The sequence below is a fragment of the Aulonocara stuartgranti genome, assembly GCF_965226115.1.
Source record: "Aulonocara stuartgranti genome assembly, chromosome: 4".
NCBI lineage: Eukaryota > Metazoa > Chordata > Actinopteri > Cichliformes > Cichlidae > Aulonocara > Aulonocara stuartgranti.
Window position 1 is genome coordinate 17,225,242 of NC_138942.1, and position 23,645 is coordinate 17,248,886.

At 39.4% G+C, this 23,645-nt stretch overlaps 1 long non-coding RNA gene across 1 annotated transcript; it reads right to left on the bottom strand.

The window, feature by feature from the left end:
• Positions 1–20,443: 20,443 nt before the first annotated feature.
• LOC309704257 lies at positions 20,444–23,363 on the bottom strand. Its single transcript, XR_014276177.1, has 2 exons — positions 22,731–23,363; positions 20,444–20,756 (listed from the first exon to the last, which is right to left on the bottom strand). It is a non-coding gene; the product is annotated as an uncharacterized lncRNA (long non-coding RNA).
• Between the last annotated feature and the right edge of the window lie 282 nt (positions 23,364–23,645).

Sequence of the window (23,645 nt, forward strand, 5' to 3'; positions counted from 1 at the left end):
TGGTCTCTCCGAGGCTTTACTGTATGAATAAATTCAGCTGAGGCCTTATTTTGAATTGCAGTGTGATGCTATAGATGAATTCAAGTCAGAAATTGGTTCTCTTCCTGCAGACGCATCTCACTTGTACCAGCACTTATTACATTTAGCATGAAATCTGACTATAATTTCCCACAAAGTAGGCTATTTCTTGGAAAAACTGTCATCATTTTCAGTTCAAATAAAGGTTAGAAGACATTAAAAAAAGAACATTTTAGCAGAACACTGAGAGTTTAAAATATGTCATGTTTGTCCTGGCCTGTTGTTATGTGCTTCAGCAATGTATTTCAACATAGAAAAATAACGGAAGCCTTTACTTTCTAAAATAAATTTGAGTTTATTCAAACTCCAATCAATCTTATGCCTTGGAAGCAATATTAGCAATATATTGTATAGAAATTCTTATCTGCCTAAAGATCTAACTTGGTAAGGCCAAACTCTGCTTTGACTCTGTTATATCCCACTTGACAATTAGTCACTCGTGCCCAAAACATATCAGTTGTCATGCAAATAAGTTGGACTTTGACTACACCTCAGGCAACATGCCACAGAACAAAGGGCCCTTCTTGGAAAGTATTACACCTCTGTCTATGAGCCAAAAAACTGTCTAGAACACTTATGCCTATAGGCATATGCTGAAAGAACTGCAGTCCCAGGGAGTTTTGGTATCAAAGTCTATCAAATGTATTGATTTGATGAAATCCCTATGATGGTGATGCAAAATCCATGTCATAGCAGAGCTTGACACCAATCCAGGATAGCAGTTGTAAAGGTAGACCTAGAGGTAAAGTCCAGCCACGATGCCAAAAGTCAGCTGATTTCAGTGCCAACCTATATCAGCTGTTTGCCTTCTGGTGCTTCTGAAAGCTACTGTGCTACTTGCCTTTACCCCTGCTTCTCATTTAGTGCTGTGTCTGACTTAATCACTGTCATGTCTGTTTTCACTGAAGGCTGCTCTGTTCTGTGCTGGAGACTTGCTCCTGCATCTTTTCATGTATGCTCAGAGAAGGCCCACAATTATGAATGACTGTAAAAGAAAATAATAGTATTTGCTTTACTGTGAGGGTCTTGACTGAAATGATAATGATGAAACTGTGCTGCTCAACCTTAGGTCAGAGTATATTGTATCAATTAGACAAATACAGCTTCTATGTGATTATGATCAAGTCAAGACATTTATCATTCAGTGTAAGTCATTCTCAGTGTCAGATAAGAAGTGCCATATAATCACGGATTTTTTGAAGTACTGTATACAATAGATATTGCCTATTTTGAGCACTGAAAGTCAACAGAGAAATACAGTACTGTGCAAAAGTCTCAAGTCTTCTCTTGTTTCTTTATATTTTGCCAATTAAAATGGTATATAAGTGCAATGATTAAATAAAATATGCAAAAATACATGAAAATGCAATGTGTAAGGGAAATAAAAATAAATAAGAGTTTGCACAATTCTCTTAGGCAAGCTTTCTTGTAATTTCTTTAATTGGTCTTCAGCTTTCTTGAAGGACATTCAAAGCCCTGTTTTGGATGTTGGCTGCAATTTGTCCCATTCTCCTGGGGAGGCCAAACCATGACCTTTAGTGCTCTGCTGAGTATTTTTTTGTATCCAGGTGTGCTTTTATTGCACTGGCAGTGTGTTTTGAATCATTACGTCATGGTCCTGGGTCTTTGATCCAGGTTTTGAGTTTTGGTTCTGGACTTATTTTTGTATAGTTTAAGAGAATGATGTTGGATTCCCGAAATATGTAATGTTCCAGTTTCTGAACATTTCACCTTCCACTATCTAAGTTGTTAATTATAATTCTTGATTTCTGTTCTGTTCATGCCTGTTTCTCCCCTGCCCCAGTGTCTAGCCCGTGTGTCCTATCCTGGGTGTCAGTGTTTGTTACTTCCTGTTTTATTTTAATAGTCATGTTCATTTTGGCTTCCTTTATCTGGATTTGTGTGAGCTGTGTCCCCACTGTGGTCTGTTCCCTTGTTTGCCCTTGTATCTATATAATATGAAGGTATGTTATGAATATGCTATAACTATAAGTATGTACAGGCTGTAGTGGGAATACAAGCTATGTAAAGGCTATGAACAGGATATAAATATGAAACTATACAGAAATATAAAGCTATACAGAAATATGCAAGTTATAAACAGTTGTAAACAGTTGTAGAATTATAATTATCGTATTGTACAGAATGATTGTTTATACAGAATTATACAATAGTGCAGTTAAGATAAGTGTTTTAGTTTAAGGCAGTTTTTACGACCCTCTGCAACGCCTTCCGGTCCGAGGCAGAGCACTTCCCGTACCAGACTGTTATACAGTTGGTCAGGATGCTCTCGATGGTGCAGCGATAGAAGTTCACCAGGATGCCTGAGGACAGGTGGTTCTTCCTCAGAGTCCTCAAGAAGAAGAGACGCTGGTGAGCCTTCTTGACCAGCTTGGAGCAGTTGGTCGTCCAGATGAGATCCTCGGAGACGTGGACACCCAGGAACTTGAAGCTGCTCACACGCTCCACAGCTACCCATGTAGATGGATCCACCCATCTACATGGGTGGATGTGGATCAGCATTCCTCCTGTAGTCTACGATGAGCTCCTTAGTCTTCTCGGTGTTGAGCAGCAGGTTGTTTGTGTCGCACCACTCAGCCAGACGATCTACCTCCTCCCTGTAGGCGGCCAGGGATACCATCAGGACCTGCAGCCTTGTGCACATTAATCCTGCTTAGCACCGGTCCTACATTGGTGGGGGAGAGAGTCAGCGGGTGGTGATCCGGCGTCACGTCTGCTTTGGTTGTAGTTGTTGGATTCCCTCGCTCAAAACAAGCATAGTTTGGTGGGAGACCGCGTAGACCGCGAAGGCTGGGTCCTCAGGAGGATGCAGCCCATGAATTTGGACACGACTGACGAGGGACAAGAACTGACAAAATAAAACAGGAAACACACAACTGAACTCAAGACCTGTAAACATAACACAGAGACACGGACTTGACAAGGGGAGACAGGAGACGTTAGACAAGAACCCTAGACAAGGGGCGTGAAACACAGTGAAGACATAAAGGCAAAACCAGAGAACTGGAGCACTCCAAAATATAGCCAGAATAAACCGAAGAAAAGAATATTAAAATTCGAAAACATAAACACTCAGTCACAGACTCAGGACCACGAGGTGGCTGGGGAGAGGGAGGTCTGGGTTTTTCTGCTTTGGCTGCTGCCCCTGGGACACATCCCTAGATAAGCGGAAGAAAATGGATGGATAGAAATTATCAAAAGACACTCAGTTCACACAAATCTGTTTGGTTTGTTTCTGAATATTCCTGTGAGTCCAAAATCTAATCTAGCCATCAGAATTTTCTGACATGAGTCAAACATAGTATGATAATGGTTTGTGCAATTAAAGTGATATAAACTTTTACTTCATCAGTATTCCATCAGTGTCACTGAAGTAGATAGATGTGATGGTATTCAACTGGAAATAACAGGGTTAAAAATATCTGTAGCTGCCTGCCAGTTATTGAAAAACCTTTCCAAGAATGTTTTGAATCCTCGGTTGATGGAGCATATTTTGCCCTTCCAACTGGTCTTTCAAATGCTATGAAATAGTGTCAGTCATAAAAAAAATAAATCACTGAATTGATTTTTGCCCATGTAAATGTTAGAGGTTAACCTGACAAATGCTGCACTGAATATTTGCAAGTGTGCTATGCATTTGAAGGCCTTTATCCACACTTTTTTCCATTCTAGGTTGACAAAATATACAGTATATGTGCTAGCTGAGATGAGAATCTGAGTGAAAGACCAGGAGGCTACGAAGAGCATCTATCCTCTGCTTTGCAAATGTCAAGGTATCAGGGGTAGGTTTCCAGTTATAAAGGCCATTACATATTCTCTTTCACTTTCTGGCAGCTGTCCTGAATAGCAGCTTTTTAAAGTAAATAAGCATGTGCTCCTTCTACAGGGAGTGCAGAATTATTAGGCAAATGAGTATTTTGTCCACATCATCCTCTTCATGCATGTTGTCTTACTCCAAGCTGTATAGGCTCGAAAGCCTACTACCAATTAAGCATATGCATCTCTGTAATGAGAAGGGGTGTGGTCTAATGACATCAACACCCTATATCAGGTGTCCATAATTATTAGGCAACTTCCTTTCCTTTGGCAAAATGGGTCAAAAGAAGGACTTGACAGGCGTGTGGAAAAACCAAGGCGCAAAATAACTGCCCATGAACTAAGAAAAGTCAATCGTGCAGCTGCCAAGATGCCACTTGCCACCAGTTTGGCCATATTTCAGAGCTGCAACATCACTGGAGTGCCCAAAAGCACAAGGTGTGCAATACTCAGAGACATGGCCAAGGTAAGAAAGGCTGAAAGACGACCACCACTGAACAAGACACACAAGCTGAAACGTCAAGACTGGGCCAAGAAATATCTCAAGACTGGTTTTTCTAAGGTTTTATGGACTGATGAAATGAGAGTGAGTCTTGATGGGCCAGATGGATGGGCCCGTGGCTGGATTGGTAAAGGGCAGAGAGCTCCAGTCCGACTCAGACGCCAGCAAGGTGGAGGTGGAGTACTGGTTTGGGCTGGTATCATCAAAGATGATGTCTATTATTAATGTTCCATGTTTCTGTATATCTGGGTTTAAGATGTGGGTTTAGTTTCATATGTCATTTCCTGTCTGTCTCTCGATGTCGAGCCTGCGTGTGATGTTTTATTGTGAAGGTCTGCGTCTCATGTGAGTGTTCAGTTTTACCTCTCGTCTCGTTAATGACTCCCAGCTGTGTCTCCCACCTGTGTGTAATCTCCCTGTGATTCTCTGAGTGTATTTAAGGTGTGTCTTCTGCAGTGTTGGGTAAGTTACTTTAAATTAGTAACTTAGTTACATTACTAGTTACTTCTATCAAAAGTAACTCAGTTACTTCAAGTTACTCGTTACTTTCAAAGTAACTAGTTACTAGGGAAAGTAACTTTGGTTTGACTCAGAATTCTCTTGTTAATGTGTTTCTTCCATAACTTTGCCAGTCTTCTAGCTTGCTTACCTGCCACAAGTGCACTGTGCCACCTACCAATAGAAAGAAAAAGATAATGTGCACATTTCCACGAGAGAAATCCCACGCCTGGACCGTCATTGACTGCTGCCATGATTCTAGCCTACGTCACAGAGTCATGTGCGCCTTTTACATCCAACATAAAAACTGCAGTCGTGGTGCTTTCAATTGTACTCAGAACTCTGAAATTCTGCCTTCTGAATAGGAAGATGTAGGTAACACCAGACTGCAGATGAGCTGCATACATGGCTGGACTGGGACAGAAAATTGGCCCGGGCATTTTGACTAGAGACTGGCCCACCATTATAGCAAATATCATAAAGCCTCACAACAAACGCTGTTGTGACAGTGATGTACACTGTTTTGATGGTATATATGCATCAATCTATCAATTGTTTGTTGTAAGACTCAGATAATTATTTTTTAAAAGCTAGACATTTTAAATGAGAATAAGAAAGAAAAGTATTTCCTTTCCTTCCACCCCTGCACAGTTACCAGCTGTCAGCTACCTAAAAAAGGATCCTGGGGTTATTTGTCTCTCAGAAACAGTTCATACCGGTAACTTCCCTTCAACTCATTCATGTCACCTAAAAGGTAAACCTGTTTCTCCATCACCTGTTCAGCTCTGATGATTCAGTAAGGACATCTCCTGGTTTCATCTTCATGTTTCCCTCTCACCAGATAACCAAACCATATCATGACCAGCAGCTTTACAGCTGTGGCTCCAGCAAACATCAGCTGATACTAGAAATTAATATTAAATAAATTCTAACAACAGCTGATCAAGCTTAAACGTGCTGCTGTTGTCTAGCGCCACATCCGCTGGTTTCCTCTTTCGGCGCAAAGTGAGCGATAAACAAACAAGAGAGCCGATCAGCTGATCATTGATCAGTTTTCATGACTGAAGTAGAAACAGGAGAGGGAGGGGGAGAATGAGAGAAGAAGAGGCAGCTGTGCAGCAAAGACACAGAATAACTCCAGCTTTGTGCTTTTTCATTGTAGCTGAATTACGGGACAAACTGTTCCTTTTCACCTCAATAAGAAACGCGTAATATTTCTCTGAATACCAGACGGGACGGTTGGCAACTCTAATAACTTATGAACAAAATAAAGTTCAACATCATTAGCTTCATAGCACCCACCCAGCTGTATAGAAACTCCGTCATGCTAGCTAGCACGCAGTACGAAAAAGTCAGAATAACGAAAATAAACTCCACCTAAACTTGGTTCATATCTGACCCAGAGAGACTGCAGGTCATAACTTCTTACCTGAAGTTCAGTTCACACTCGGACCGGGGGCCGCCTCGGGTCTCTCCTCCCTCATCCACCTGCTGGCCTCCACCACTTGCTAATGTTACTGAATCTGTGGAAGCTCCGCGATAGCCACCACACGAAGTAACGAGTAACGACCCTATCTAAATCCCAGTAACGACTAACGCGTTCCTGATTTTGGCATAATAACTAGTTACCGTGCTCGTTACCACAATAATAACGTAGTTACTGTAACGCGTTACTTAATAACGCGTTAGTCCCAACACTGGTCTTCTGTGTTTGTAGTTGTTGGTCCGTCTGTGTAACCACCGTGTCTCGCTCGTGTGTTCACCCTGCTGTCTACCATCGTCTGCCTCTGCTCGCCCTGCTTCATGTTCATGTTCTGGTTTCTGCGCTATAGTTTAGTTGTTTCCCAGTATAGTTTAGTTCGAGCTCCATTTGCTGTTTGTCCTTATTTTGTGCTCAATAAACCACCCTCACTTCTCCACTACTGCCTGCGTTTGGATCCTCCTTCATTTCCTCCTCACTCGCCGTGACACAGTCCTACTGCCAGTTTCTGGAAGACACCTTCTTCAAGCAGTGGTACAGGAAGAAGTCTGCATCCTTCAAGAAAAACATGATTTTCATGCAGGACAATGCTCCATCACACGCGTCCATGTTATATTGGTTTCACTGGTAAAAATAAATAATTGAAATGGGTATATATTTGTTTTTTGTTAAGTTGCCTAATAATTATGCACAGTAATAGTCACCTACACACACAGATATCCCCCTAAAATAGCTAAAACTAAAAACAAACTAAAAACTACTTCCAAAAACATTCAGCTTTGATATTAATGAGTTTTTTGGGTTCATTGAGAAAATGTTTGTTGTTCAATAATAAAATTATTCCTCAAAAATACAACTTGCCTAATAATTCTGCACTCCCTGTAGATGCGCTCTGGATGACTAACTTAAAATGTCCAGACATGTCATGTGTACAGAGACTGATATATCAGATCAATGTATATGGATGCGTAGGCTGCAGGGAGACACAAATATGAAAGTATTGAATTCCAGATATCTGTGTGACTGTTCAATCTTTTCTCTTTTTCCCCCTTTGTTTAAATTTACTGTGACAAATTGGTCTAGTCAGTGTTATTGTCACAGGCACTGAGCTGATTACTGTATATAGAGTACAATATTGATGTTTGAATATTTGATTCAACATCATTGAAGCTTATTTTCGAACTTGTAAAAGTTGGATATAGCTCACAGTTTGTGGGATTTTTCCTCTTTTTAAATACATAAAATTCTTCTTCTTTGGCAACCTGCGGCTCGCACACCACATGTGGCTCTTTTGCAACTACAGAGCCACATGCGGCTTGCAAACCATGGGTTTGGAATAGGGTTAACCATATACCATACATATGGTATATGTATTAATTTATCCTATTAATTTACATCGGTCATCTTCCCGCCTGTCCCCTGTCACTGCAGTGTACTACTCTTTTTCTTCTAAATTCTAATTATTTGGTAGGAAGAGTTAAATTGGCTCTTTTGATGCTGAAGGTCGCCAAAACCTCTGCTATATATTAAAGTATAAGATGACTTGAGAGGACTATTGTTGTGAACTGCACGCTCTTTATTGCAGATTCTGTGACACCTTGTTGTCATAAATTGATTGACTTGGTCAGCAACAAAAGTACACTAAGCTGTGGCATTTAAACCATATTCACTTGGTAGTAAGATGCCAAAAGTGTGCCAAGAGAACATCCCCCACACCATTACACTAGGCTGAGCTTTTGATACGAGGCAGGCTAGATCCATGCTTTCATGCTGTTTATGCCAAATTCTGACCTTGTCATCTCAAATCTTATTAGACCAGGTAACATTTTCACAATCATCTGTTTTACAGTTTTGACGAGACCATGTGAACTGTAGACTCAGTTTCCTGTTTTTAGCTGATGGGTGTGGCACCTTGTGTGGTCTTCTGCTGCTGGAGCCCATCTGGTTTAATGTTTGATATGCTCTACATTCAGAGGTGCTCTTCTGCATACCTTGGTTGCAGTGAAAGATTATTTGAATTACTGTTGTGCAGGAAAATCTCAGTAGATCACCAGTTTGTGAAATACTCAGATGAGTCCAACTGGCACCAACAACCATGTCATGACACCTGTCATGTCAGCTGTGCAGTGTTCAGAGTGAAACTGAAGAAGCGAAGAAGTGCATTGCTTACTGTGTTAACACTGTGACCGATGTATAACTCCCAAATATGTTCAGAGAGGAATAAAATAAAATGCATACCCAATAGGTTGGAGCCCTAGCAGGAGTCTAGTGAGTTTTATATGGAAAATTATTATCCAAGTCTTTTATGTGCAAATAAGGGAAATCTGACAGTAGGCACCTTTGAAATTGTTGCGTTTTGCTTTCTAAATAATAAATACCTGTAGAGAAATGTGTTAAGACAGGAGAGTGAGAGAACTTTGAAAATAAAGTTAAGGCTAATAATGAATTCTGAATAAAGTGTACCTCTGAGAGACAACATGATGCAGAGGCAGCATCTCTGAAGAAGAGGTTTCCAACTGAAGTCAGCATCACAAACAAGAAAGAGCTGTGATTTTTAAAGGGATGATGCAAAGGCAGTTAAAAAGTATTTTGAGGCAAGTGTTGTATTTGGATGTAAACCACATCACAGTGCGCTACACACAAACCGTTACTGCAGTTAGTAAAAAAGTAAACAACTCCACCAACTGTCTAAACTAAAGAGGTCTGCACATAAAATATGTATGCCATTTAAAACCAAAAATGAAAAAAAAACCCAACAAAACTCTGTAGTCCAGCAGGAATTTTGTTGTTTTCTCTGCTATATTTGATCTCCTTGAATGTTTTGGAAAAGCATTTTTGTACAGCTGCTATTGTCATAGTTTAAATCACAGTTTCTGTTTCTGCCTCAGGGCTGTTGCATGGTCAGACGGGGACCTGCAGAAATGATGGGTTGCTGCTGCTGGAGTCTGGTTGGGTGTTGGCGCAGTCTCTAAAATGTCATGTGGTGCCAAAGGACAAGATATGAGGTTAAGTGGTCACCCAAGAGGTCTAACCACAGGAGGACAGTGCTTTAGAGGTTCAAGCCTCAAGATTGTATTATGTGACAGTGTCCTCTCATGAAGAGAGCGTGAGAAGAATTTGAGACATAAAAGTATATGGGACTAGGTATATAGCCCACTGGGGCGATTGTGGCTCAAGAGTTGGGAGTTCGCCTTGTAAACGGAAGGTTGCCGGTTCGAGCCCCGGCTTGGACAGTCTCGGTCGTTGTGTCCTTGGGCAAGACACTTCACCCGTTGCCTACTGGTGGTGGTCTGTCCGGCAGCCTCGCCTGTGTCAGTGCACCCCAGGGTGGCTGTGGTTACAATGTAGCTTACCATCACCAATGGGTGGATGACTGGATGTGTAAAGCGCTTTGGGGTCCTTTGGGACTAGTAAGGCGCTATACAAATACAGGTCATTTACCATTTAAAATCAGTATACATACATTTTATTTTAATTAGGGGTGCCAATTGCAAAAATGACTTGTGAATTAAGCAAGAATATATATCCCAGCATGTTATATTCTATTTATTTTCAGTCTTAGTTCAATTTCCCCTTTTTTCTAATTCATTTTGGTTCAATAACTGTGCATGCATAGTGTGACATATGCATCTATTATACATGCTTCTAGATGAGGCGAGGCTTGTATACAGTAATGAAGTGGTGCCCTTTTTTAAACTGTATTACTGTCTCTGAAAATTAGAATGTACCTGCTGATATAAGGTAAAGATTAAAGGTAAGGCAGCTGTCATTTTCACTAAAAGAGAGACAGTACAGTATCTGCATGTGTGTGCATGTGTCTGCAGTGCATCGCACAAGCCTAAGTGAGAGTGTTTATGAGTGTGGGGCTGTAAGTGAGGAACAGACACTGATTGCAGCAGGGCTCAGGGGGATACTGAGATGGAGAAGGGCTTACGGCATTCCCATTTAATGCCTATCTGACAGGACCTTCATTTAGCCGGAGTGTTTTGCTCCCCTGTGGGTGCCATGTGTAAGGTCAACACAGTCCCTTTTTACATGAGTTGCCCTCTGTGTGCCTCTCTTTCCTGCCTCGAGTGGCTGGCAGACACACACAGCGAGCATTAAGAATGACTGTTTCTGAAAAAGAACCTGAATAAACAAATACTAAAATATCTAGTTTTACTAAAATTCATCATGCCAGTTAAAAGATATTAGAAGTGGAAAAAAAATATGTTTGGAACCATTACAATACTAAGCTATGAACCATAGTCCAACATTTTTTTTTATTTGAAAATCACGCTCATGTACGTGACCTTGGGGTTCTTACATGTTTGAGACATGTGTGCATATCAATTTTACGCTTTGCAGGCAATTCAATAACAGGCATCACCTTGACAGTCAGATCCCATACGCCTAGTCTCGCTCTCCTTCATGCTCTGCATGTAATGCGGTGGTTCAATTTTGCACTATTACGACAGAGATTTTCAGAACAGAAGGAGACTTTCAGTTAGGAAGGATACATGATGTTTTGTGCCAGGGTAATGTTTTGAATTTAGGCAATTAAAGTATTAAGTAGCCATATGTTTATCATATTATTTTCTTTCCAGGAAAATAGTGATCTGTCTGCTTCATGTAGTTGTCATTGTTAGCACAGGGAATCTATGCAAGCTCTATTAAATTACTGTTGATGATAACTGATTTCTCATTGCTAGAATTTCACACTAAAAGCATTTGGCATGATAAAAATGTGAAGAAAAGTCACACACAGGATTTTCCTCACTAACCATGGTGATGAAAATCTTTCACAAAACAGGGTTTTAAATTGTTTTCACTACATTATTTTCTGTCACTTTTCTTTGGACAGATAATTAGTTTTAAATATTTGCAAGGGGTAATGAAAAAGAAGAGCTGCTGCCTCTGTTAGATAAAGCGCAGCACACTCAATCCCTCAAGAAAGAAGTAACAATCATGAAATCATGTACTTGTTGCTATGCTAATTGTTTTTTGAATAGCTACTTTATTAAAATTATGTGAAAGGGATTTTCCTTGTTGGTTTTTTTTTTGTTTTGTTTGTGTTTTAGTTTTAATGGTACTGCTGTTTTTTAAAAAAATGTAGTAATGAGTGCACTCACAGCAGCACCTTGAACTGAACAAACGCTTTCATCATTAACTGAGTAGAACTTTGGGGTATTTTATTTGCACAGGTGTTGCTGCTGCAGATGAATATTTGATTTGGTGCAGATTTTAAACTAGATGCCCTTCCTGATGCAAATCTTCTATTTATCTGGGCTTGGGAGAGGCATGAGGAATACACCTCTTGTGACCCATGAGGCCATGTGTCCCCTCCCATTCTCAAACAGGGGATCTATATTAATCGCTACACCACAGTCATTTTTTACCACTAAAAGAGTAATTAGTCAAATATTTCAATATCAACCAACACTGACCTGTGAAGTTGGTTTCTAAAAAAATATTTGTTTGGAAAGCACAAACCAAACATGAAAACCAGCACAACAAGAATTTAAAGTAATCGCCATGGTGATTCTGCTTTACAAACAGAGGCTCCAGCCTGACTGCTCATCAGTTTGTGACATGTTGAAGTTTGGGGTCTGGCTTCTGGGCTGGGGTCAGCATTCACTAAGCTTTACCATAGCTCTGGGTTGTTGGCTAGCTTAGCACTAGCATGCTGTCTTTGCAAGTGCTTGAAAAGAGCCGAAGTTGTGTTAGCAGCATAATCCAGTTGTTTCTGTCCTGGATGCAGTTTTCACTTTGCCATCACCCTTTCATCCTTTTGTGCAATAAAAATAAAAGCAGTGTCCACCTCCATGCTGTAGACTGTGAAACTATTTGCCTCCTGCTGCACACAAACTGAAATCTATTGAACTACTGTGAACCGGTTCTCTTGATTCTCATCCCTATGCAGCAATACAATGTCTTTGCAACAGTGCCTGCTGTAATACCATTTAGAAAAACTAGGGTGCCAAAAGTTATCCATTGAAGGTTTAATAAGTGCAGAAATAATATACACTGATTTCAGGCGTTTCCTTGGTTCTCGTATCCAAATTAACTCCCAAAACTTGGATTGGTCAGCTCATCTTTTTGGTGATCATTCAAGAAAAACATATTTCTTATTAATACTTATAACTCACTGACATAAGTCTTAAAAATGATTGATAGGATGTAAATTTTTATGTCTTGTCAGTGGTTTAATGAGCAGTACTCCATCATGTCTCTTGTGGAAAACATTTAAGGCATTTCTTCAACTATAGTAATCAACATAACCATGAAGCATTTCACTGGAGTGGACTGTTTCATTTTAGGAAGTGGAAAAGGTGTGAATTCGCTGGACGCTCTGACACATGTTGTTTTAATAATAATTTGATATCTTTCAGTCCTCCCGGATCAGTATTTCACTCACCTTAATCTGACACAGTGAAAAAAAGGGGCTGTCACATTTCAAAGCTGAAGCTTTCAATAGTGTCGTATGAATCCCTGTGTAACCACAGCTCCTCTCATTATAACCCCCTTTAAACATTTCAGCCTTTGAAGTGAACTTTCAAAATCCCATCTGCTCAGTTATTTTAAGTGAAAAGGCAGCCACAACACAGACTGACTGTAAACTGTAATATCGTTCAGAAATTGCAAAAGATTGCACTATCCCACTTCAGCTGCACTTGAGACTTTGAGCTGACGAGGTACTTGAAGTTTCCCTGGGCTGGCAGAGAAAGCAAGAGACAAGAGTTTAAGTTCTGTGCAAAGTCCTTGTGACTGTGAAATGTGTCCTGCCCTTCTCTGCCATTTGCTTTTAGGGCGTAAAAGGTGGCGCAAATTACTACTGAAAGTTTATAGAGGTCCTTTGAATCTGATACACAGAAAATCCTCTTAACTCCTCCATCACTTTTACATTTGTTGGTGCCTGATGTTCTAACAACAAATTCTAAATTCTAGTTGCAATTTTCAATTAAATCAAATGTTTTGACTCATTTAAAAGTATAAAAATAATTCATCATTGATCATATCATAATTTGAAGTGGATGCTGTATGCAGGAAGTCTGCCACAACCTCATTTATTCTCTCAACAAAGCGAAAAAGTTTCACTGACTACCAGATTGGGTCAATGGATAGTCATGGATTAGGTGCTGGCTGACTTACACTTGAACCCTGGCACTTTATTTACAGTAAGTTCCTGTTTTCAGGATTTAAGTGTGTATGCCATGCAGATCATCCATGGCAAAAAAGATTTAGATGAAAGGTAATGGCACACAGTAATGGAGCAAATCCAGGAAAAGACCAGCAAATTTAATGTCAAGTCTTTAATAAAAGCCGCAGTTCAAAAACATTAAGTAATAATGTCCTTGAGTCATTTTATTAAATTTGAGCATATAAATGTGTCCTTCTACCTCCCACACAAATGGAAACAGTTCATCCTTGGCATGTCATTCTTCACAAAAGAGACATTAAAATTAACTATCAGGAAGTTTGCTTTTAAAGAGAATGCAAATCTGAAGAACTGATGTACGCTGGAATTAATTTATAATGACCTTAACATTAAAGAGTAGCAAATGACCTATTTGCTTCTATTATGAAAAGGGGGATTCTTAATTACAAATAAAATCACAAAATGAAGTGAGACAAAAATATTTTCAGCATTATTTCATTCACTGGAAAAGTGGCATTTAAAAAAAGATTTAGTTCAGATAAGCTCCTTAATCTTTCAGAAATCAAAGGTTATCAGCTGTTGCTAAACAAACATCCTTGTACCATGTAAACTGAGATGTCCTTGTCTACCCAGTGCTTCCTGGTTAGGAGTCATCCTGCTGCATGTACACGTTCCTTCAGAATACAGTGAAGGTTCTGGAACATTCAGATAAGGATTCTAATTTTGCGAGCCAGTGCACTTTGTGCCGACCACTAATGGCTAATGGAGTAAATAATTATAAAGCTACTCTGTGATAAATCTGATTATTTTCTTTCTTTCTTTCTCTCTCTCTCTCACTGCACTGAACCAAGGGCTGAGGCAGTATAGGTCTGTTTCATTATAATTAAACAAACTCCAGCTTATTGCTAATCCATAAGTCAGTCCATCATCACCAGGAGTGAAAAATATATATGAGGATCATTTCTAGAATGTTCAAAACAGAAATACTGTACTAAAAACAACCGATCAACTACATGTCTTGTATGTTTTTGCTCAATCAGTAATCATCTGCATGAAGTTCACCTTAGTAGAGCTTTTTATGGGTTTTCCAGCTCTTTGTTTGAATATTATTAGAATTATTAGAATCTGGTGAACATTGGTATGACGATTAGCAGTGTCGTCTCACAACAAGAAGGTCCTGGGCTTGACTCCAGGCTGGGGCCTTTTATATTATCTTCCTGTGTATATATATTCTTTCTGTGCCTTCTGGGTTTTCTTCAGGTACTCCACAATCCAAAAGCATGCACAGGGTTAGGTTAACTGGTGATTCCTAACTTACCATGGCTGTAAGTGTGAATAGTTGTCTCTTTGTGTTAGCTCTGCAATAGATTGAAAAGCAGTCTAGAGTGTACGACACTTCTTGTCTTATGACAGCTGAGATAGGCTTGAACCTCAGCTGCCCCCTGACCCTGAATTGAATAAGATGAAGAAAATAGATTGATGGCTGGATACTGTTGCCATGGTTTTGGCAGGTCTGTTTGGTTTCTTTCATAGGTATGTCTGTGTTCTACTTTTTCAGGTCTACTCAAGTGGAGTTGGTGAGCAGCCTCAGTTCGTGGTCTCCGCCAGGAGGTGGACTTTCCTGGTAGATTCTCCTCGTCTCCTGGCAGTTGGTGTCACAGTCCCTCACCAGATGATCACCATCTCTGTGTTTGTCACCTGAAAACACTTGTGAAATCTTGGCTATTTGAAAGAACACTTATCTTCTCTTGGTAGTCCACCTTTGGAAGTCAACAACCAGCCAGTGTCTCCATAGCAGCTAGGACCTCTACCTGCTTCACCTCACTCAGCACTCTTCACCTGCCTGAATTCTGGAACTCGCCTGCTGGCTCAACACCCGTTCCTCACTTTATTTCTCTGAAGTACACGACTGAATCTGACCTTTACAACCTGTTATTATTACCTTATCCTGTTTGGAAACCTCCCCTTTTCACTCTCTTCTCTGGTAAAGTCTCCATGATTTTCTCTGAGTTGTGACTCACTCGTCCCAATATTACATTTGCTGAATACTCACCACACTCCCCATTAAAACTAAGCAAACAATAAACCCGTTGTCTGTCTGTCTTTTTGAGTCCAAACTGCACTGTGTCATGACATCTGTTTAAATATTTAATGTTTTGTATTTGGTTCATTTTTACTGTTTCACTGCTGAAAACCGAGTGCCCCCTTAACTCATCGTATAGAAAGCCACCAGATGTCTGAATATGAAGTCCTAACTGCTTGCATATTGTGTGCAGAATGCAATGTGCAAGTCTGATACCTCCCCTGATAATGCCCATTAATATTAATACTTAGATAATTTAGAGATTAATAAAGTATTCTGTTTCTCATAAACTAAAAATTCCTATAATTAAATACATACATAAAAAAATACATGTATTAAAAAGATATACTTGGTTACTGTACTACAAGTAGATTTTTCAGGTATCTGCACAACCTTTTACATTTGCACTCTACATTTTCAAACAGATATCTGTACTTTCTTCTCCATAAATTTTCAGAACAGACTCCTTACTTTTCTTTGAGGAGAGATATTATTTCACGTCACTGTCCACATATACATGGGTGACTTTCCTGAGTTTGTTTTGAAAAATATCTCCATTCAAATAAAAAAAATAAAACTACCTGGCGGTTAAATGAAATGAAGATATGTTTGCCATTGAAATGTTGAAAACGATAACGCAGAACTAACTCTGATGTCAGCAAAGTTGATCAAGACACACACCTTTTGATGCTGCAAGATAAAATCTCAGTTTTCCCAGAAGTTTACATGAGTTCTTGAAAATCTTCAAGAAGCTAGGTTTTCATTACGTTCACGTGTAGACAAAACAGCAAAATGCATAGAAAAAGCTACACTTTCAAAATACCCATGTACGTGTGGACATAGTCTTCTTTAGTTATTTCCTGATTTACTCTGAAGGTTTTCTTCCGTGTCTTGGTTCTACTTTCTATCTCCCTGATTGCTCCAATTGTTTTCACTTGTGTTTCGTTACCCTCCTTTAGGTCATTCCCTAAGCAGCTCTTTGTGTATAAATAGCCCCATCTTCCCCTCAGTCTTTGTCACAGCATCTGTTATGCTCCCTGTGGGTTGCCCTGTGATAGACCCGGTTCTTTCCATTTTAAACTTATTGTTTGTTCACTTTTTGGATTTTGGTATTTTTGCCTTTTATCTGCCTCCCACGTTATGCATTTGTGTCCCCACTCGTGTCTTCAACATTCCTAAGAACAGGTACAAAAACTGACATGTATTTTTATCTAAAAGAACGTCCAGGAACTTTGTTTTACTGATTATTCAAATTTAAAGTGTGAAATGAGTAGAATAAGACATTGCTGCTGTTTATCTATTTTAAAGTAAAGGTAATATTACCGAATCATGATTTAAAAGAAAAAGCAAGCAACATTAAACTAATGATTTTGTCCTTTCCTGTGAGCACTGCTTGAAGTTGATGTGCAAGATGTAAGGCATTTATATTTTCTGAAACAAATTACATGCTACTGCACTGTTGGGTGCACAACAGGAAAAGTCTCTTAATGGACTCATGACTAACAATCTACAGCATAATACAGTATAGCATAATATCAAATTGTTCAGTGAAATATGTATTATTAATGTGTAGCTCATCCCAGTCAACACAAACGAAAATACTATTTATTAATACTAGAGTAAAGATTTAGATAAGTTATGGGGAAGTTATCCTCAAAAATTCCCTGTCAGACTTTGGAAGCTCACATACACTTGCCATCATCATTTACAGCAATATCATATAAGCCTTGACAGTGCCACCAGGGATAGAGTTCAGATCTGAAATGTGGAGGAAATACAGGTATTGAACTGCTTCTGGGAGGCGAAGAGGCAGATGTGAGTCATCAGCCTCAGCTCAGTGGCCAAGCTGCCTGCAGTTAAACCAGGATCACTTTGCCTCCATCAGCAGGATGTTAAGTGTCAGAACCCTGAGAGGTCTGCAAAGTGAGGCCTAAAAGAGAGGGTAGCAGTGCAGTTTAACAGTGCATGGTATGGGGTGAAATTTGTTGTTTTCTCCAGAAGTGTAGCTATCTGGAACCATCTGAGTCGAAATCAAAACCAGGCTGACATGTACTTGCTGTTTGTGAAATGTTGCTGTTGTTGGATTAACTTTATGCAGCAGAATATGGCAATGCATTAGTGTAACTACATAATTTAACTTTAATAATAATATTTCATTTTCTTGGGTACACATAGCTACAATATGAATTGACTAATTCACTTTTTACTTGTCTACTTTTAAAGCAACAAATATTACAGTTCTCCTAAGAGTACTAGGTTTGTTGCAAGTTAACTGAGAGCCATGCTAGGCTCAGGGAGACTCTGCTGACCGTCTGTCCCGCGGTCATGCAGGGACTTCATCAAGCTTGGTTGTCTGTTCTTTGTGTGTTTTGATTAAAGAATGTTAGCTACCACTCACCGCTCGTCTGCGGGCTTTATTTAAATGGAAAACTTCCACAACAGGCAAAAAAAAAGCTTTTTGCTAAAAAAAAAAAGATTTAGAGCAGAAGTTTTTGCACTGCATTTTAAAATGAAAACATATTGCATTTATTTACAATTAAAGACACAGAGCAGAAAGTGTGTTACTGTTTTACATCCACAGACACACAAGAAAAGAAGCAGGCAACATGAGGTCAGGTTATGCCAATTTTATTTGTGTATTTCAGTACATGTATTTAGATTAGAGTTTTTAAAAAACAAACAAACGTCCCAAGAAGAAGGATGGGGTGAAAGAAAGGTGGAGAGAGGGGGAAGAAACTATTGATCTCCTCAAACTTGATGCTGCTGGGTCAGTTCTTTCTCAGCAGTCTGCTCCAGAATCCCCTCCTGTCCTCGGCTTTCTTTTCTTTTGCCTTCAGTTCTTTTAAGGTTTTGTTGAGCTGCTCCTCGGCATCTTTAAAATGTTCTTTCAGCTGCTTTTTGGCCAGTTTCACTTTCTGTTTGAGGAGCTCTTTAGCTTCCTTTTTGTGCTTTCGTATTTCTTTAAGTGCGTCTTTGCAGTCTTTCTTGTTCACCGCAGAGCCGGTCATTTCTTTCTTGAATATCTTGCACTTTCATCAGTTCCTTCTTCATGTTTTGAGTGTAACTCTTTGTATCTTCCATTTCTTTCTTTGCTTCCTGTATTTTAATTTTCTCTTCCTCCAACACTTTTTGAGCTTCCAACAATTCTTTCTTCATATTTTCAATCTCATTTTCTGCCTCATGTTTACGTTTTTTCTCCTCTTGAAGTTGTTGCTTCACATGCAGTAATTCCTTCCTTAGTTTTTCAGCTTCAGCCATTCCATTTGCAGCTTCTTGTGTTGCCAACTGCATTTTCCTTTTTTCCTCTTCAAAAGCTTCCTGCACCTCCTGTAATTCCTGTATCACATTTCCTGCCTCCTTCCTTGCAGTTTGATATTTATTTTTGGCTTCTTGTGCTGTGGTTTTCTCTTCCTCCAATGCTTTTTGAGCTTCCAGCAGTTCTTTCTTCATGTTTTCATTCTCGTTTTCTGCCTGTTGTTTTCCCATTTTCTCTCCTTTAAGTTTGAGACCCACATGCAGTAATTCCTGCAATACTACTTCAGTTTCAAACTTTGAATTTTTAGCTTCTCCTCTTGATTTCTCTGCCTCTTCTTTTAATTTGACATTTTCAGCCTGTATCATTTGAAATTCTTCTTGCAGGTTAATCAGCTGTGCTGTATTGTATGGTAAGGCACTCGCCGATCCTCTTATCGTTCTCCCTTGATTCATTTTGGCCTTTTAAACAAAGGAACCAACGTTTTGTAGAGGAGTGAAGTGAAGTTTTTGATGTTTTCTTTGTCAACTGTCGTTTGTCTTGCACAGAGATGCTGCTGTAGATGTGTCTCTAGCTGTGTCTGGATACAATGAAAAATGCTATAACTAAGTGCTTGTGTTGCACAGTTCTACTGAACATTCCATTTCATGCATGCTCCGCCCACATGGTCAGGAATGTCAGGTGCTGCATCACCAAATGCTGCTCCCGTTGCCTAGCAATAACAGCTGTTTACTTTTTGGGGTCTGGTTCATTATTTAATAAAGAAAACATGTCCAAGTATTGGGTGCTGAGGCTCAGCTCAGTCAAAGAAAGCTAGACAACGAGTCACACTCATATTTGGCCCTACAGAAAATTTAGATTCAACATGTGGTGGAGAGGATTGTGGATGTGCAGCTGATAAATATGCAGCAACTATGTGATGCTATCATGTCAATATGGACCAAAATCTCTCAGGAAGTTTTTCAGCACCTTGTTGAATCTGTATCATGAAGAATTAAAGAAGGTAAAAGGAGGTCCAACCTGGCTGATGACAGTAGAACTAGATACACGTCAAGGTAACATCCACATGAATGCCAAGCCTCAAGGTTTGTAATGAGAGCATCAATGTTAGATCTGTGATTAGTTTTAGTACGATCCCAAAACTGTGTATGCAGTGTGTACTTATATATATGTATATAGACACACATATATATGTATATAGACACACAGCTTGTTAAAAATTTGATTCCTAAAGCAGAAATGTTTTGCTTACCTCTCCTCTTCACAACACACCCCACTTACCAACCACTTTCTCATCAAAGTACAAAACAAAACTGCACGGATCGACTCTACTTACAGAAGTCAAGGGGAGTCTGTATTTCAAAGAGGAAGTACTTTGTAGCTGAGGCAATTACAAACAAGCTTTCTCCCACTGAAGATCTGCCAACAGGTTCTGCCACAGTCAGCAGTTTCAGTTTTCTTCAGAGTTCCTACTAAAGCAATGCAACACTTTAGTGTGATTTACCTTATTAAGGTAATCACCAAAGTTTGGCTACTTGTCTCAGGGGGAAAGGAGACGGGAAAAAAAGACAAAACATTTGCCAAATATTTATTCTCTGTAATCAAGGAGACATCACTTCAAGGAGTTAGTCACATTTAAAAGTGGGGAAGCAAGTCTTCAGAGTGCAGGTGGGTAGAGAAGAAACATTGTCTTCTACTGCCTCAAGCAATGGAATAAAGCAAAACAGTAGGGGAGGATTAGTAATTCACTGTGGTGGATTGCTGGAGTGTTTCTGTTCAACGGCCAACTGCAGGTCAAAGTTTTTTCTTCTTTGGCCCTCCTTGTATGTTGTACAGAGAAGTTATTTGTGATGAACCTCACTTCTAGTGTATGTCAGTGTTACATACCTGTGGAAATGAACAAAAGTAGAACAGTAAAACATGTAAAATCCTAGCAGAGCATCTCAAAGGAGGAGACAGCATTTGGTTATGTCCATGGGTTCTAAACTTTAGGCTGTCATTGACTACAGGGGCTTTTCATTCAAGTATTAAAAGCAATCTATATTTAAAATTATGTTAGCTTGTCCAATTATTTTGAACCTCTGAAAATCTGCAGAGGACTGTGTATAAAAGTTCTGTAATCCCTAAACACTTAATACTTTTGTTAAACCCCTTGAGTTAAAGCTGTGAGTCTGTACTTCAATCACAACTTGGTTCCTTTGATTTAAAATCCACCGTGATGGTGTATACAAGCAAAATTACAAAAAAAGTGGTATTGACCAGATATCTCTACATCTACCTGTACCTCTCAGTTTTAATCAGCTGTAATATTTCCCATATGATAATAATGACTGCTCTTAAAAAACTGGACTCCTTCCTGACTCCCTTTGGGGTAATGTGTGGTTTTCCAGAGATGGTTTTGTAATGCAATCTGCTGACAATTGTGACACCACGGGTATATGGTGATTATTAATTCATAGGTTGGTTCAAGCCATACTTTTTTCCCTGTGATGTGATGGTGGTCTGTGCAGATGCATATGTGTTTTTAAATTATTTTTCATTCTGCAGTCATTTGATAATTTTTTTATATATATATATATGATATGGAAAGTAAAGCAGAGAAATATTCTGCGCCCTGCTCTTTCAATTTTATCACTTTTATCCGAACAAGCTGAAAATGAATGATGTGTTTGCAGTTGCCACGCTCCAAAAATAGTCATGCAAATGAGGAATAGTCTCAGGATTCAGCAGTGCTTTTGTGCAATTTACATATTGCTAAGAGTTCACAGCAACTTGTAGGTGGATATCAAGGACATGAAAACCCATGTAGTTAAGTTGAGATTGATTATCTCGGTACACTGACTTATCAGCAGCTTGCAGACGGCCTGTATTTTGGTCCATCATGATAAAACACATTTCTGATTTTGTTTTAATATGCCAACAGGGTCAGATGACTGCTGCTTCTACAGATGGAAAGATGGAAGTTGTTTTTGGTTTGTGTTTAAATGCATGCAAATTGAATGTCCTCTTGTACCATCTGAATTAAGACAAGCAAAAGGATAAAGCAGGCTAACCTCCCATCTTAAAAAAAAACAAAAAACAAAAGACAGAGGCTATTGGAGGTTGAAAACATTGATCACTGTTAGGTAGCCTAATTGCGGAGGATAATAAAGAATTGATTAATGCGGTCAGGGGAGAAAACAAATCAACTGCAAACCAGCTATCTGTACAAGTGTGCTAAAGTAGCCACATACAAAAAAACAGACAAAAACATAGAACAGTAAATAGATTTCAATATGTTATTAAGCTTATGTTCAATAACGTAGTAATAGACAAAGATTATTTCTACAGCACTTGTATATTTCCATTATTAAAATTATGTATAACATACTTGATGGAGGTAAAGGAAAGACTGTGCTTAGAGGAAAGTAAGCAAGCTCATTTTTAGTTTGTAGGATAAACTCTTAGAAATTCCAGTTTTGCTTCAGTGAAACATCCTGCTTCTGCTTTCTTGCCATATCAGCACAACATGTACTTTGCTTTCAATGATTACTGAGAGTGAATAACAGTTTTCCACACCTTGAGGTGCATAAGCTGTATGCTGAGCTTCTTGAAATGCAATTACTTTCCATTATAAGTTAATAAAGCCACGTTATCTGCAATGTGTAAGGCCTCAGTCTCACAGGTATAGAGACCAGTCAGTAGCCCTGGCCCAATCTCTGGTTGCCTGGAAAAAAAAAATTCTCCCACCATTTGCAAAGTTGTTGCTCACTGTTGCTAGTTGAAATTCATTTAAAAAAAAAAAAAGGATGCTAAACCAAAAACCTCCCTGCAATTTCTTTACACAGTTGCCTATATTTAGCATGGAAGATGATGACTTGCCTGCAAAGAGTCGCCATTTAAAGGAGTGTCCGTTTTGGCCGGCGGTCATAGGTTCTGTCCAATAGTGATGGGACGTTCTGTATCGAGGCTTCGGAGCGTGTGTCGAGTAATGGAGGGGGCGTTTCCGCGAAGCGCGTATCGAGGCTTGCTTCATTTATGGGAGGAGCTGAAAATGATGACGTCCGAAGCCTCGCTGCCCGGCTGTACCACGTGACTGGTTCATGAAGTGGTTCGAACTTTGCCGCGAGATATGACAGCGATATAAACCCTCAGACTTCATTCAAAATGTGGGTGTTTGATGGAGAGTTGCGGTTAGAGAGAGTTTGGAGACCGTTTGGAGGTTTATGAGAGTGAGGAGAGAAAGTCAGGAGAGAATGGAGCCAGCTAAGAAGAGGAGGATGTCCTCCCCTGTGTGGGAACATTTTGATTTTATTCCTCCCAACAAGGTATGTAAATTTCTACAGAAGATGTATTTTCATGATACTGATGGTGCAATACAATTTATGTTGAGCTGTCTTGACTTTTGTACAAGGTGAAGTGTTTGCTCTGTGCCAGGGAGCTGGGATATAACAACAACACCTCATCCATGCTTAGGCACTGCAGAGCTTTGCATGAGAATAAGGGGAACACCGATTGTGGAGCAAGACCAGGTGAGCCATCAAATGCAATGATAATATAGGATGCAGTAATGTTACTAAATGAAATAACAATATTATACAACTGTTATAAGTTACGTGTGTGATATTTATATCTGTGCTTTGTCTTTCCTCAGGAGAACAATCTCAAATAGATGAAGACCTGGTCAGCATGGTGATTGAGGACTCCCAGCCATTTAGCACTGTGGAGGACAAAGGATTTAAAAGATTTGTTAAATCATTAAATCCTAGCTATGTTCTCCCCACTAAAAAGGCCATA